Genomic DNA, 16,612 nt, shown 5'->3' on the forward strand with positions numbered 1-16,612 from the left:
AGTCTCCTATTGATGTCTTGTAATCTTCAATTTGTATTCAACGGGTTCATTTCACCCTCCTTTCTTGCTTCAAACTCAAAACTTGCTTGCTCTTTACCCAAATTTTGCCCTATGAGGAATTTCGCTCTGGTCCCTGGGAGAGGGACGGGAGCTACACTGAATTTCGCCCTGGTCCCTGACTGAGGGACAGGAGCGAACTTTGCATTTTTGGTCCGTTTTGCCTTCACGAAGGCACTTCAAGTTATATTCAATTGATAAAACATATCTCCTTTGATCTCTTCAAATCGTCAAGTTGTTCAAATCCTGCAAGGACAAGGCAATGTTTGATTTTGAGCTCCGGTCCTTCACTGAGGGACAGGAGCGATTTTTACTCCTGGCACATTTCTATGCTTGTGAATTTCTTCAAATTATATTCAATGGAAAGATCATCCCTCCCTTTATCACTTCCACTCGAAAGATCATCTTGATCCTGCAGGGACAGTAAGATTTTTGAAAACGAGCTCCAGTCCTTCACTGAGGGACAGGAGCGATTTTGCTCCTACAGGCCAAAATATCATGATTTCGGGATTACAATCACTTCACACGGCAAAAACAAGACCTTTCCAATACCCGGGATCAAATATCAAAATTTTCAAAATTTGGTCAAAATCACTCAATTGGACAAAATTCGCAATTTCATCATTCATACTTAGACAAATTTAGACTCTTCATTCAAAATTCCAATTGAAAATAGACCAACTCACTTAGACTCTGGCGAATTCACTTTATTCAAAATTGCATCCTACGAGAGGAAGCTCGAAAAACTCTCAAGATTGACTGGACTCTGGCCTGAAAACGACAAAACAAAAACCCTAAGGCTTGACCCTAAATCCAGACAACTGACAAACTACCAAAACCCTAAAAGGCAGAGAAAAAGAACAGGCAAAACGAGCAAAAGAAGGGGGCCCCCATTTGCATGGGGCGATGTGTGAAATGGTCACAACAGGAACTTTATAAGTGCTAGATAAATTAGTTCCACCTGTTACTCTAACATCAAATCCCTCATGTTTCTCAGTTTGCAAGCCACGTCTTCCCACAAGTGTTGCATCTATAAAATTATGCGTTGAACCACTATCCAACATAACAATCACACGCTGTCCATTCAAAACGCCTCTTAACTCTGAAAATATTATAATGGGGAGTTCCTATCATGGATGCTTTTACTCCTTCTCCTTGTTTGGTACCTGTTTCTAACTTTGTGTTCTGTGGTGGTCGTTCTATATTAGGATCAGCATTCTCTTCATCGTCACTGTCAGACATAACCTCAATATAATGGATTTTTCCCTTCCCTAAACATCCATGTCCATGCTGCCATGCTTCCCTACAACTGAAACATAGTTTTTTTCTTCTGAGCTCTTCCCTTTCCTCTTTATCTAACCTGTTTTTAGGGAAATTATCTTTGTTGAAAGGTTGTTTGTCTTTTTTTGGCTTAGGAGGTGGTCCTTTGTTAAAAAAATTTCCTTTTGAAGATGGTTCTAATTCTCTTGCTCTTTTGACAACAGTTTGCAAGGTCAGAGGGTTTAAGGACTTAACCCAACCTTTGAGGGAATCAGACAATCCATCTATAAATATCACAATCTTGTGTCTTTTTGAAATTTCAGTAACTAAGACAGCTAATTTTTCAAATTCAGAAATATATTGTTCAACAGTTCCAGTTTGCTTAAGCTGAGTCAAATCCTTAAGATGTAATTCTGGATCTTTAGAATCAAATCTATCAATAAGTTTATCAGTGAACTCAACATAAGTGCCTATCAAATTATGACCCAAGGTTATTTGTCCGTTATGCCACCATTCATGTGCTACACCGTCAAGATGTAACGTAGCATATTTAATTGCCTCCTCTTCCATCATAGGGTTTAATTGGAAGTATGTGTCTAATTTTTGCACCCAAGCCCGAGTAGTTGTTCTACCTGAACCATCAAAATAAGGAATGGACATTTTTCCAATTTTCCTTTGCAATTCACTGTTGTTTCCTCACTGTCCTCTTGGCCTATGTTTCATTCTGACATCTAAATATTCTCTAAATGTCATTGTTGATCTGAATTCTTCTCCAGAGCCTAACCAATCCTGATGTATTTCTTCCTGAATTTCTCTTATTGTAGGTTCATTTTCAGGTGGCTGGTTTCTAGCAGTAAATGTGGGCATAAATGGTCTAGCTGTTCCTGTTCTTTCTGGCTGATTATTAACTGACTGTTCATCTCTACCCCCATTGTTTCCCCCATTATTTTGATGTTGATTATTATGTCTACCAGTATTTTGGTGCTGATTCATATTATTGGCCATAAATTGGGTCACCAAATGGGTCATTTTGTTAACATTATCTTGCATATCTTGCTGACTTCTGATTAACGCAGCCAATAAGTCCCTATTGTTATCCGGGTCTCCCATGTTGGTTTTAAAAATAATCTCCTTGTCAGTTTCGGTGTGACTATCTTCAATTTCAAATGGGATTGATGAACTACTTTGTGTTAAAGGAGAGTTTGGAAATCTGTTTTGACGGGCCTTAGTACTTCTAAAATTATAATTTCCTTGGTGCATACTCAACTGTGCATTAAGTTTTCATGAAGTTTCAATACCCTACAGGTTGGCAAGATTCAAAGCTCTGATACCACTGTAAAATTCCCTTATTTACCTATTGGATTTATGTCTAGTTTACCAGTAATATCTTTTTTAACATGGCCAGTGAGTGATTGGCAAACTAATGGATATGTACAAACAGTGATATTTTTTATAAACACAATCTTAGTTTCATTCCATTGGCTAGTATATAAAACAAACATTCATCATTCTGGAAGAATATGTAATAATGCACCTGGTGGCCATCGCATAACTATAGATGTCTTCAGGATTTCACCGTAAGCATGATAGGCATTCTTCGTGGTTTTATACTTCTGCTCCTGATCGCTTGACCTCTTGTGTGTTGAACGCCTATATTACTTCTGCTACTCCACGATATTGTTTTATTAGTAACTGCAGTATATCATTACCATTCCTCACGTGTTGTAGTGTGTTGCTGTTGTTCCTTCATGATTGCGGGTTTCGAAATGATGATCCTCCTGGTAGCTAACTCCGTTTCACTTCCGGCAGGGGTACCTCTGTTACACCACCAACCACAACGCTTTTGTCACTTTATTGAGCCTTTGTGAATGCAAACCAGAACCGGACGTCAAGCTTCTACCTCACGCGAAAGAACAAGATGTTCGTATTGGTCCAGCCTTTGTGAATGAAAAACGGAACCAAACGTTGAGTCTCTTCCTCACGCGAATGAACAAGATGTTCGTATTGAACCACACTACCTGATATCGGGTTCTACGGACGCGATAGGAAGAATAAGTTATGTGCTTCTTCGTTGAATCTCAAGTAGTCTCTGCAATGGATGAGAGTGGCGTGCCTTCTCTGTGAACCACCCCGTGATCCTTGCTTCCAATAGGCCAGTTAAATCTGGCGAAAGGAATTGATATCTCACAAATTATCCAACTTCACTTCATACATTTCTTGTATAAAAAATCCGTCCTCTTCCTCTCAGGTGCCCATCCCTTATCAGCATCAATTGGTTTGAGAATTCCCGTAAGAATTCCCATAATAGTTAGTAATAGTTAAGATTAACTGTTGTGAATATTAATTATTTATATAAGTGAATGGGCCTATTTATATAAGTGAATGGGCCTTTATATAAAGTAATTAATATCTTTATGCATTTGACAATTACTTATTAGGGGACATGACAGGACTAAATTCATAACAAACTGGAGGCCGTATTTTCTGTCATCGAGATTAATTTCTTGGCAGATGTTTTTTTATCATGATTTTTATTCCTACACTGTCGATAATTAGTTTTTGGCCTGGTTGTGGCGGCAGAGAGAAATCGTGGGAGAACCTTTTTTTTAAAAATCTGGGCGATTTTTAATGCCTAACGACAGTAGTTGTGGTTAATGACCACAGTGGTATTCAATCTCGAGAATGGAAGAAGCGTAGTCGTTCGAAATTAAGCATTAGAAACTTTTTTTTGGAACTTTTGTATTCTATATCTGGAGCGAGTAACAATCGAATACGGCAGTGTGGAGTTCGGTTTTTTTTAAGAAATTGGAGTCAGGCTTGCCAATAAAAAATCTACTCTTTTGTTGTGGATGTGTGATAGATTAATTAATGGTTCGAAATTTTTTTTTGCCTTCTGTGCATGGTCTTAATTCCTTGTTGGGAGACAATTGTGAAAATCATGACCTACTGCGCGTGGGCTTTTATGAGCCATTTTATGTGATTATGCGGGTAGTCGGCAAATACATGAGTTGCATGTTATGAAGTTGGTGTGCGATGAATTTCAAGTGTAGCCGTTAATTTTCTTCAGTGCGGTATTCTAAGTCATGGTCTGGCAAATGCTACAGTTGGAGGTTGATACAATAAAGTTCTGGTTGTTTTGACTTCGACTTGCAGATTTCTTTAATTTGTAGTGGAGTTGTGGTAATGTGAGGGACTGAAAAATTAGTGAGCCGTTTTTCTATGCTCCTGTATGGATGTATATTTCCTTTTGGAATCTTCTGAAGTAGATGTTTTTTCAGTTTTTGGAGTTGCGGGAAATTTTAAAATGTTTGGCATGCATATAGTGGAAGGTGGAAAGAATAGAGTTATTTTTTTTTGAAAGTGTGTTGGGAAGAATATAGTATAGTCTCTGAAGCTGGAAAAAGGTTGTACTATTATTTGCAGTATAATTTGTGTAACCACAAGATTACAGCTGAGACATATCAGTAAACTTGAAGGGTTATGCTTTGTCTTTGACCTTGCATATATTCAGTTCACTGTGGGATTTAACTGTGCATTACTTTTGTGCGTCAAGTGCTTTGTTACAGATCATTCAATCTAGAGTTGCAGGGCAGAACAAGTGCTGTACCACTTTCCTTAAAATTTTCTTTTTGTAAGAGAGTTGGTGCTTGTTATCACAAAAGCTTGCACCCTTGCTGAGCTATCAATTGAGCAACCTTGTGAAACAACCCCAAAGTGTGGCACCTTGCGCAAGGGGGTTGAATCTCCGAAGAAGGCCGACTTCCTTCCCAATCCAGGTGCAAGTGTTGAACCAACTCAACACTTCAAAACTTACTCCTAAGCCTATCCTAACAACTTGTAGAGGAAAAGAGAAGAGAGAAATGCTTAAAATAAAAAGAGGTGATGCACCAAGAAGAGATTGTTTCTTTCCCTACCCGAAATGACAGAAAGAATCAACTGAAATACCTAGGAGATGCACAAACTTCAGTTGTATGAGTGACCCCAATGCATTTATGGAGGTTAGAATTCACTGAATGTCAAGTGGGGAGAAGGTTTCCCACAAGTCACACTTAGAAATAAATTAACACAACATATATGAGAGAAGAGCCACAAAACATACACTTATGATGAAGGTAAGGAAACATAGACAACATACATAAGTTGAAGGAAGGCAAGAATGGTGATTTCAATTCATTATAAGGCCAATGGCCAAACTTACAATTGGATAAATGCAAGATAAATACAAGAGAAGTGAAAGAGCATAGGATAGCTCAAGTCAGCAGGGAGAGAACCCTTTACAACGAGGCTTAACAACCTTTATATAGAAAATTGGTTACAAGACTGATCATGACCCCTGTGTGTGCAGGGAAATGTCAGTCTGGGAATGCAGGGAAGTGCATGCACTTGACTTTTGTACATGCAAGCAACCTAGCCATACCTTGAAAATGCAACCCTGAGAAGGGTGGATTGACTGACCTTCCAAAGTCAGAGCATGCAGACATGACATAAGTTACCACAACAAGCATGGCCCTGTACCTCTCTTGATGGAAATCCTGCCAAAAACATTAAATGCACCCCTGTGGCTCTACAAAAGAAGGTGCACAAGTCACAAAAGTCGTCAGAGCATTTAAAGCTTTTAGTGTTGATCACGCCATCCGAAAGTGTTGCAAGCCGGAAAGAAGTTCGAGGACTTCGGAAACTCGGGTTCCTGAAGTGGGGAAGACAAGGAACTTCGGAACCTCAAGGTTCCGAAGTTCTAGGGAAGGGAGAAAAGACGAAGCAAAAGAAAAAGGGGAGACCTAGCAATTCCGGAGAACTGAAAAAAGGTTAAAGAAGGAATTTTGGAACCTCGGGGTTCTGGAGTTCCGGGAAAAGAAAGGGGCTAAGGGAAAGGAACTTTGGGACCTCAGGGTTTCGGAGTTCCGGGAAAGGAAAAGGCCAAGGGGAGGAACTTCCGAACCTCGGGGTTCCGGATTTCCGGGGAAGGGAAGAAGAAGAGGAGGGAACTTCAGAACCTCGGGGTTGCGGAGTTCCGGAGAATGTAAGGAAAAGGAACTTCGGAACCTCGGGGTGTCGGAGTTCTGGAGAACGGAAGAGGAGGGAGAAGGAAAGGCAGGAACTTCGGAACCTGGGGTTCCAGTTCACTTCTAACTTTTCTACTAGTGACCCTACCCCTTCTATCCCTATCCCTGGGGAAGGGAAGAAAAGAGAGGCAACAAAGGGAAGGAACTTTGGAACCTTGGGGTTTCGCAGTTCCGGGGAACATGAAAGAAAAGGAAGCAAAGGGAACTTCAAAACCTGGGGGTTTCGGAGTTCCGGGGAAGAGAGAAAAGGCTAAGGAAGGAACTTCCTCCAGACAAGACAACACTTCTCACCTCATAATTCTTCTCCTTTTCTCCTTGATCAACTGGGGCAGCACTGGTGCATGGATCGTATCTCTGATCGGTTCTTATTGATGTTCCAAGGGTGTCATAAAATGACAACAGTGCTCTCAAAAGTTCTGTGTGTTTACCATTCCCAGTCGGTGCTGAGCAGAGGGTTGGAGCCCTCCTAATGTTTTGTAAATTGGGTTGGTGCCTACTTTAAGATTTTGAAGAGACCTTTGTGTCGTGGTTTTTTACCCGAAAGAGTTTTCCACGAGAAATTTTCTGTCTATCTATGTGCTCAGTTTGCATTCATATATTTATTTTGAAGTGATTTTAAGTGCTTGTTGAAAGTTTTAATTTCTCCAATACTGATTCACCTTCCCCCACCCTCTCAGTATTGGCTGTGGGCTTTTCAATATTTAAAAGAGAAGTCATCGACTACATTTGAAGTATTGCAATTAGTAATTGGTAAAAACTTTGAATATATTAACGAATAATCAGAACATCATTAAATAGAGTACAAGGGATCGATGTTTCTAAAAGAAACAATCGATAACGAATGAAAAAATTAGAAACTTCTAATATGTACAAAATTACATTATATTGGCCATTAATTACTAAAGACCAAAATATTATTCTAATACCCTCCCTTAATGGTCAATCTATCAACTACACCAAGCTGCCCCCTAAATTTTACAAACTTGTCCGAGCTCAAAGACTTGGTGAGGATATCTGTAGTCTGATGCGTAGTTGGAACATACTGCAATTGAACTTAGTCATCTTCAACAAGCTTCCGAATAAAATGACAATGAGTTTCCACATTGGTTCTTTCATGGAAGCCAAGATTCTTGGCAAGTTTGAGAACTCCCTGATTATCACAGAACAATGGAGTCAGACCTGCTTGAGATATTTGCATATCCGCAAGCATTCGGCGAAGCCAAATTGCCTCACAAGCTGCCTTAACTACTCCTCGATACTTTGCTTCTGTCGAGGAGAGTGCCACTGCCTGCTTCTTTTTACTAGTCCATGTGATTGCACCAAATCCCAAACTGAACACATACCCAGATGTTGATTTCTTGTCATCAACTGAATTGGCCGAATCTGAATATGTGAAACCACTAAGTCTAGGATCGTTACTTCTAGTGTAAAGAAGTACATAATCAGAAGTGCCCTTCACATAACGCAGCACACACTTTGCTGCTACCCAATGATCAACCTTGGGGGCTGTCATGAAGCGTGAAATGTAGCTCACTGCAAAACTGAGATCAAGTCTAGTGGAAGTGATATAGATGAGACTGCCCACTAGTTGCCTGAATGTTGTTTCATCTACAGGTTGAGAATCAGACTTGGCTGACAACTTCACTCTTGTCTCCATAGGTGTGGAAGCAGGTTTACAATCCTGCATTCGAAACTTGTCAAGCAAGTTCCTGGCATACTTAGACTGAGAAATAAAAAATGCTACCATCAGTCTGCCAAACCTCAACACCTAAACAATAATGGAGAAGCCCCAAATCTATCATGTCAAAAGCCTTGCATAGGTCTTGTTTGATTTCTGCAATCAAATGTGCTGAATTGCTAGTAATGATCAAGTCATCAACATAGACAACAAGAAAGAGAACTTAATCACCAGAGTGTTTGATATGTAGATTTGGGTCAGAAGGACTACGTTGAAACCATGAGCAAGCAAGTACTGATCAATCTTGATGTACCACGCTTGAGGAGCCTGTTTGAGTCCATAGAGTGCTTTCATGAGTCTACATACTTGATATTCTTTGCTGGCAACCTTGAAACCAGGAGGCTGTGTCATGCAAACTTCTTCTTGCAATTCGTCGTTGAGAAAGGCACTCTTAACATCCGTTTGATGGACTTTCCATCCAAACTGAGTTGCAATAGCAAGAAGAAGACGAATTCTACTCAATTTGGTAGTAGGAGGAAAAGTCTCCTCATAATCAATGCCCTCCTGCTGTGTGAATCCTTGAGCAACCAATCTGGCCTTGTATTTATCCAAGGTACCATCTGCATGATACTTGACCTTATACACCCATTTGCAGCTAATGGGCTTCTTCCCTGGAGGAAGATCAGAGAGAACCCAGGTGTTGTTTTTCAGAAGGCTCAAAGGTCTGCATCCATTGCTTGTTCCTACTCTGGAATCCCTTTTGCCTCTGCATATGTCTGAGGCTCATAAATACTATGAATGTTGGCCATAAGAGCAAAATTGACTATATTTTGCTTCTTGCTCTTGTTTCTAGAAGATCTACCCTTAATGAGCTCATCAGGACAAAGATCATTGATGGTCTTAGCCCACCATTTAGGCCAGAGAGTAGAAGAGCCAACATTAGATGCAGGAGGAATAACTGGAACTGGAGGTGGAAGATTAGCATCATCCGGAGGAAATTCAGGTAGTACATCACCAAATTCAGAATCTGCATCATCCCTCCCATTAGGTGAACCAAATGGAAGACGAACACCTAAATCAGAAGCCTTCAAAGGTTGATCCTCAGAATTCTGCTCAGACGAGGAAAGCTGAAATCATCCTCGTTCTTCATCAAAGACAACATCACAACTGAAGATAAGATGATTGGTGTCTGCATCAATTAGCCGGTAAGCCTTGTGGTTGTCATTGTACCTCGTGAACATAAGCTTCTGACTCTTGGAATCCAACTTGGAGTGCTTGGCATTTGGAATCCATATGCTAAAGAGCCAAAAACTTTCAAATGGCTGATCCTGGGTTTGTGACCAATCTAGGTTTCTATTGTCACAAAAGCTTGCACCCTTGCTGAGCTATCAACTCAACAACCTTGTGAAACATGGAAACAACCCCGAAGTGTGGTACCTTGCGCAAGGGGGTTGAATCTCCGGAGAAGGCCGACTTCCTTCTCAATCCAAGTGCGGGTGTTGAACCAACTCAACACTCCAAATTTTACTTCTAAACCTATCCTAATAGTTTGCAGAGGAAAAGGGAAGAGAGAAAATCTTAAAATGAAAGGAGGTGATGCACCAAGATAAGAGGCGTTTCTCTCCCCACCCGAAATGGAACAAAGAATCAATTGAAATACCTAGGAGATGCACAAACTTCAGTTGGATGAATGACCTCAACGCACGTATGGAGGTTAGAACTTGCTGAATGTCAAGAGGGGAGAAGGTTTCCCACAAGTCACACCCAGAAACATGTTGACACACATATATGTGAAAGAAAGCCACAAACATACACTTACAATGAAGGTAAGAACACATACATAGCATGCATAAGTTGAAGTAAGGCAAGAGTGATGATTTCAATTCATTAGAAGGCCAATGGCCAAACATACACTTGCAGAAATGCAAGATAAATACAAGTCTTCAAGAGAAGTGAAAGAGCATAGAATAGCTCAAGCCAACAGGGAGAGAACCCTTTACAATGAAGCTTAACGACCTTTATATAGAAAATTGGTCGCAGGGGAGAGACCATTGGTCAAGGAAGAGAAGCCTTGACCCTTGTGTGTGCAGGGAAATGTTAGTTAGGGAATGCAAGAAAGTGCATGCACCTGACATTGTGTACATGCAAGCAACTCGGCCATACTTTGACTAATGCAATCACAAGAAGAAAGGGACTTCCAGAAGGTGGATTGCTTGACATTCCAAAGTCAGAGCATGCAGGCATGACATAAGTAACCACAAATAAGCATGGCCTTGTACTTCTCTTGATGGAAATCCTACAAAAATCATTAAATGCGCCCCTGTAGCTCCACGAAAGGAGGTGTACAGGTCACAAGAGTTGTCAGAGCATTAAGAGCCTTGAGTGTTGATCACGCCATCTGGAAGTGTTGCAAGCTGGAAGGAGTTTGGAAGCCTTCGGAAACACAGGTTACTGAAGTTGGAAGGACTTAGGATTGGGACCTTGAGATTCCGGGATTTCGGAGTTCCGAGGGGGGGAGGACTTAGGAACTTGAGGGTTCTAGAGTTCCGGGGTTGAGGAAGAAAAGACTTGGCAACTTGGGAACTTCAGGGTTCTGGGGTTAAGGAAGAGAAGACTTAGGAAATTGGGAACTTGGGGGTTCCACGGTTGAGGAAGAGAAGACTTAGGAACTTGGGAACCTGGGGGTTCCGGGGTTGAGGCCTTAGAAACTTGGGAACTTTAGGGTTCCAGAGTTCCGGGGTTGAGGAAGAGAAGACTTGGCAACTTGGGAACTTCGGGGTACTGGAGTTTCGAGGTTGAGAAGACTTGGCAACTTGGGAACTTCGGGGTTCCGGAGTTCCGACGTTGAGGAAGAGAAGACTTAGCAACTTGGAAACTTCGAGGTTCCGGAGTTTCGACAAGACAACACTTCACACTTCATGATACCATTGTTTCCTCTTTGATCAAACTGGGGCAGCGCTGGTCCATGGAACATATCTCTGATCAGTTCTCACTGATGGACCAAGGGTGTCAAAAAATGAGAACAGTTTCCTTAGGAGCCTTCCCCTTAATAGCATGTGTGGGAGACCGATTACAGGGATAGACTGTAGTGTATACTGCTTCTACCCAATACTTCTTAGGAACATTCTTGTGTTCCAACATTGACCTAACCATTTCTGTAATGATGCGGTTGCGATGTTCTACAATGTCGTTTTGTTGAGGGGTGTATGGTGTGGTTAATTGACGTTTTATGCCATGTGTATCACAGAAGGTGGAGAAAGTAGTAGAACAAAACTCCCCCCCATTATCAAACCTAAGAGTAATAATAGAACAACCAGACTCTTTTTCTACTAAGGCCTTAAATTTCTGAAATGCAAGAAACACATCTGTTTTCTGTCTAAGAAAGTACACCCATATTTTACGTCTGAAATCATCAACAAAAAGTAAGAAATATCTGTACCTAGTAACAAAAGGTGTATTCATTGGACCACATACATCAGCGTGGACCAGCTGTAGTACCTTAGAGGCTCTCCATGAGTCACCATCCTTGAACGGTGTCTTGTGCTGCTTCCTAGCCTGACAAGCTTCACAAACTCATTGATTCTGAGTTTGTATTTCGGGTAGACCATGTACTAAATCTTCTCGAACAAGTTGAGCAAGGTAGTGAAATTCTAGGTGACCATATCGTTGATGCCATAGACTGGTGATAGAGGAGGATTTAGCTGCAAAGGCATGCTCAAGAGAATCACCCGTATCCACAAGTCTGTATAGACCATGATCCTCGATGCCAAAAACTACAGTAGTGCGTGTTGCACGATCAACAATCGAACACTTGTGGGAACTGAAGATCACATCAAGCCAAGGAGAATGCCGCATAATCTGACTCATTGAGAGTAGGTTTAGTTCCATGCTAGGAACATAGTATACATTGAGGAATATGAGATTCCTCCCTCCAGACTATATCTGAACGTTGCCCTTGCCGACAACGGAATACTCTTCACCTCCTCCAAAAATGACTAAATCAGTGTAGGGAGAGAATTCTGTAAACCACTCATGCCTGTGAGTAAAATGCCGAGATGCATCGGAATCTATATACTAGGCAGAAGACTTCACATGGTCTGCAGGTCTTTTAGCCATGAAGGTGTAAAAGGCAGACTCTTTTTGCTCTGTGTGCTCAATGATATTGGCTTTAGGCTAAGACCCTCCTTGCTTCTGCTGTTCAGGAGCTATCCGAGTGCGACAATCCTTGATCATATGGCCATATTTATGACAGTAGTTGCGTTGAACCTTCTTCTTCTTAGGACCATCCTAATACTGGCTGGAGCCCTTTTGCTGAAATGACTGAGATTTGCCTTTATCATTGTGAAAGGATTTGGTTGCAAAGGCTTGCTCTGAGGAGGACGAAGTGGCACTGCTACCAAACTATTGTTTCCAACGATCATGTTGCAGAAGTTTGGTGCCCAACTCTGGAAATTTCAAATCAACATTTGTTGAGGTAATGTTGAGAGTTTCTATGAAGTGCTCATAGGATTTTGGCAGTCTCTTCAAGGTAATGACTACCATATCCTCTTGCTCCATTTTTAGACCAATAGATTTGAGCTGATCTCGAATGTCCTTAATCTTCGTGAGATGCTCTTGTAAGGACATGCGTTCATCCATCATGATGGAGAACAACTAGCTCTTTAGGAAGAACGCTCGACTCTTGTCGGATGTCTCATGCAATTCCATTAGGTGCTTCCAAATTTCTGATGCTAACTTGCCAGAGGGAATCTGAGGCAACTGGGCATCTATGATAGAGTGCTTAAGGAGCATGAATGCTTCGCGATTCTTGTCATCAAACTTGTCCTGATCTGGTTAGCCTATATTAGGATGAGACTCTTTTCCCAAAACGAGATCATCAAGGTAGCAGTATTAAAAAATTGTCATCACGTGTTGCTTCCAAGTGTTATAATTCTTGCTGTTGAATCTCTGATTGCCTTTCAACATTAAGTTGGTCAATGGCGCCATTGTGCATGCTTCCGAAGGCACGAAAAACGAGAAATTTGAAAAGGCGTGAAATTGAAATAGAAGCAAAATTAGGTATAGACTTTGAAAAGGACAAAGTACGACTGACACAAATCTCGAGGTAAAATTTCCGAGGACCCAGAAAATTTTGATGAAGATCGAGTAAACTTTGCAAAAAACCCACAAAGTGAATTTTGATTCCGACCACAAAATTTGAGGGTTTTGATAAAACCCTAGTTGGTTGAACCTTGGCCGCTGAAACACAGAGAACTCGTACAGAGAAACTGTAAAAAAATCGTGGGTTAAGAGGGTTGGAAAACCCTAGGGCGGCTAACATAGTCACAAAGCACCCAGATCGTGCGGGTATGGGAAGCGCAAAATAAAAAACGCGGAAGAAGATCTGAAAGGAGCCGTTGGCACGAACAGTCACCACAAAAAAATGCGTCATGATTTTTGTTTGTTGTAGAGGAGAAAATTGTGAAATTGCATCGCAGAAGAAGTAAAGAGCCGTCAGAAAGAAAAAACCCAAATCGTGGGAGGTCGCAATCGAAGCACAAAATCACAGGAAAAAATCGTGTTGTCCAGAGAAATTCCGATGTTGGAAGTTGCAAAGAAAATTGTCACACGGGTAGAGACAAGTTGCGTCAAGCGGAAAAAATGCCACCTAAAAAAACGGCAACGCGATTTAAAAAATCGCGCAGAATAGACTGCACGAAGGTCTCCACAAAAATTCGCAACTACAAACTAGAGAAAAAAAAGGCGAAAAATATTCCACATGTTTGTAGGCTCGAACAGAGGTTGCTCGGGAATCACAATCATGCCCAGCAAAAATGCGTTTATCAAAAAATTTTAACAGAGATTGTTTTTCAAATTTCTTAAAAAATTCCTTCCAAATTTTTTTGAAAAACAGACTTATTTTCTTTCTCGCTTTGATACCATATTATGATTAGTAATTGGTAAAAACTTTGAATATATCAACGAATGATTAGAAGATCATTAAATAGAGTACAAGGGATTGATGTTTCTAAAAGAAACAATCGATAACAAATGAAAAAATTAGAAACTTCTAATATGTACAAAATTACACTATATTGACCATTAATAACTAAAGACTAAAATATTATTCTAATATGAAGATAGTCTACATTCAAGTACAAGATGTAGCAGACAAGCCATAGTGACATCATTTGATATTAACAGCCTAGTTATAACCCTATGAAAAACAATGTGAATCTAGCAATAGAAAGTTAATATTTCCAATCATTGGGACAATTTTGCGTTAAGATTTAGCATAAATGATCATTATCTTTTGACTGGGCAACAAGGTGGTCATGACTGCTTCATTATTGCATGCAGTGTTTTTACATTCTGCCATTTTCACCTCATTGGAGGACCATTAACGCTTCTAGTAAGCAGCAAGAGGAGTATCCATTGAAGAGAGAATCTGCCTTGGTAATAGTGCAAGAAATTGGTGTAATGTCCCCAAATTTTAAGGTAATGATTAATTAAAATGATTTTTAATAAATAATCAAAAAGTAAATAAAATATTCAATAATGACTTAATTTTAATTAATTTAATTAAATAATAATAAAATAATAAAGTATTTTAATTAAATAAAAATAAAATAATAAAGTACTATTATAAATTCACTTTATTAAATTAAGTTACTTCTAGAAGTTTTAGGGAGGTTAAATAAGACCTTTCTAGAAGATCCAGCTGAACCTTTTAAAAGAGATGAGAGCAAGTCATTTGGACATCTTGGATTTGATCTGTTTCAGAGAAATTTGGAGGGTTTGTTCTCGAGGTTTAGTGTACCCTAGGACGAAAACCCTAGGGTCTTTTGGTTGGTTGGATGAAAACTCAATCCTTGGTGAATTCATATCAGGATTCACAATTGCAGTTCAATGGTCAGGTTGCGAAGATTTAGAAATTTGGGGGTCTTTCTAAAAAGGCAAATAGTGGGTTTCAGGCAGATAAGAGAACTAAATATTATTCCTGCATATTTGGAGGAAAAGGCACAAAGGTTTGCAAGCTACAGTACCCGCCACCATTGTTATCTTATTTCTGACATTGAGAAAGGAGTGCAATCTGCTAACCTGAAGTTGAGGCATCTGGATGTTTACAGGGGAGTTGCAGTCATTTCTTGAAGGCTTCATAGGCCAAACCCTAGCCAAATCAGACTCGGACTTGGGACTCGGCGTCAGACTCGGCTCCAGACTCGGCTGGACTCGGGAAAGTGAAAAACTCAAAAAATTTAGAGATTTTTTAAGATTTAAAACTTGTTTCATGCACCCTTTATTGAATAAGACACAATAACATCATCAAACTTGGCTCATTTCATTACATAATACATACACAAGTATACATCTATGATCTATCACATAAGCATAAACGCAAATTGTAGCTGAAGGAAATAACAAACATAGATATATAAATATTGTCAAATGTATACAATATTACAAAACTCATGGAATAAAAAATCCATGTCATCATATGATCATCATCAAATGTTCCATACAAATAACAAAGGTAAATACATCTACAAGCCTATGGCGCAGAGGAGTCTGCACCCTCCGGCCCCGACGTCGGCTCCGATGAAGGCCCCGCACCCCTACGAAGGCGTCTAAGGTAGGTCATAGATGATTGGGCAGCCATGGCCGCTCCTCGTGACACCACGCCATGCTCACCAACATCAGGAACATCTGTGTCACTGTCACCATCTCTGCCACTATCACCATCTGCCTCTGAATCTCCTCTCTCTGCTCGTGCTCTCTGCTCCTCCTCTGCCATGGCTACAGCCTCAGCCTCTATATCTACCTGGTCGATCCAATCAGTGTCATCATCACTAAAGACAGCCACAGGATCTGTCTCAATGGCCCACTCTGCCTCAGGATCAACCTCATCTAGAATGATAGGAGAGATGTCAGCTAATGCATTCTTTCTCATTCTCAGGCGGAGGTTATAGTGAACAAAGATAAGATCATTCATCTTCTCCACGGATAATCTATTGCGCCTCTTGGAGTGTATGTGCTCAAACATACTCCAATTGCGCTCACAACCAGATGCACTGCATGGTTGGCTCAAGATGCGAATGGCCAACTTCTGAAGATTTGGTGTCGTTGGGCCAAAAAAGTTCCACCAATTATCTGAGTTTGAAATGAGAAAAATAAATAAAATCAGTCTCTCATAAACTCATTTAACAATATACAATAAAATTAAAATTAAGCCTTACATTACAATTTATTTTTACCTGGCATCATAGTTGTCCTACTTTCTTTGGCGATAGGACGAGAAAAGGTCTCCCCTTGTGCATTTGAGAACAACTGTAGCTCTCGCATAAGATCTGACTGAGTACAACCAACAGGTGCCATCTTCTCCATGACTGAGTATAGCCCATCAAGGACCTCCGCATCAGCCCTGAAAGTAGGGCTAAAATGGAATGCCGGATTCAAATAATAGGCTGCTGCATGGATGGGCCTATGAAGCTGATGATGCCATCTCTTATCAATGATCTGCCAAATGGGACCATACTTGCTCTCATCTCCTGCATAGATAGATTTGATGCCCTCT

At 40.5% G+C, this 16,612-nt stretch overlaps 1 protein-coding gene across 7 annotated transcripts in view; it reads left to right on the forward strand.

Moving 5' to 3' along the window:
• Positions 1 to 16,612, forward strand: part of LOC131031391 (uncharacterized) — a 140,401-nt gene that overhangs the window by 67,970 nt on the left and 55,819 nt on the right. The gene's annotated exons all lie outside the window — the stretch shown is intronic.

This window comes from Cryptomeria japonica, chromosome 9 (genome assembly GCF_030272615.1).
Source record: "Cryptomeria japonica chromosome 9, Sugi_1.0, whole genome shotgun sequence".
Lineage (NCBI taxonomy): Eukaryota > Viridiplantae > Streptophyta > Pinopsida > Cupressales > Cupressaceae > Cryptomeria > Cryptomeria japonica.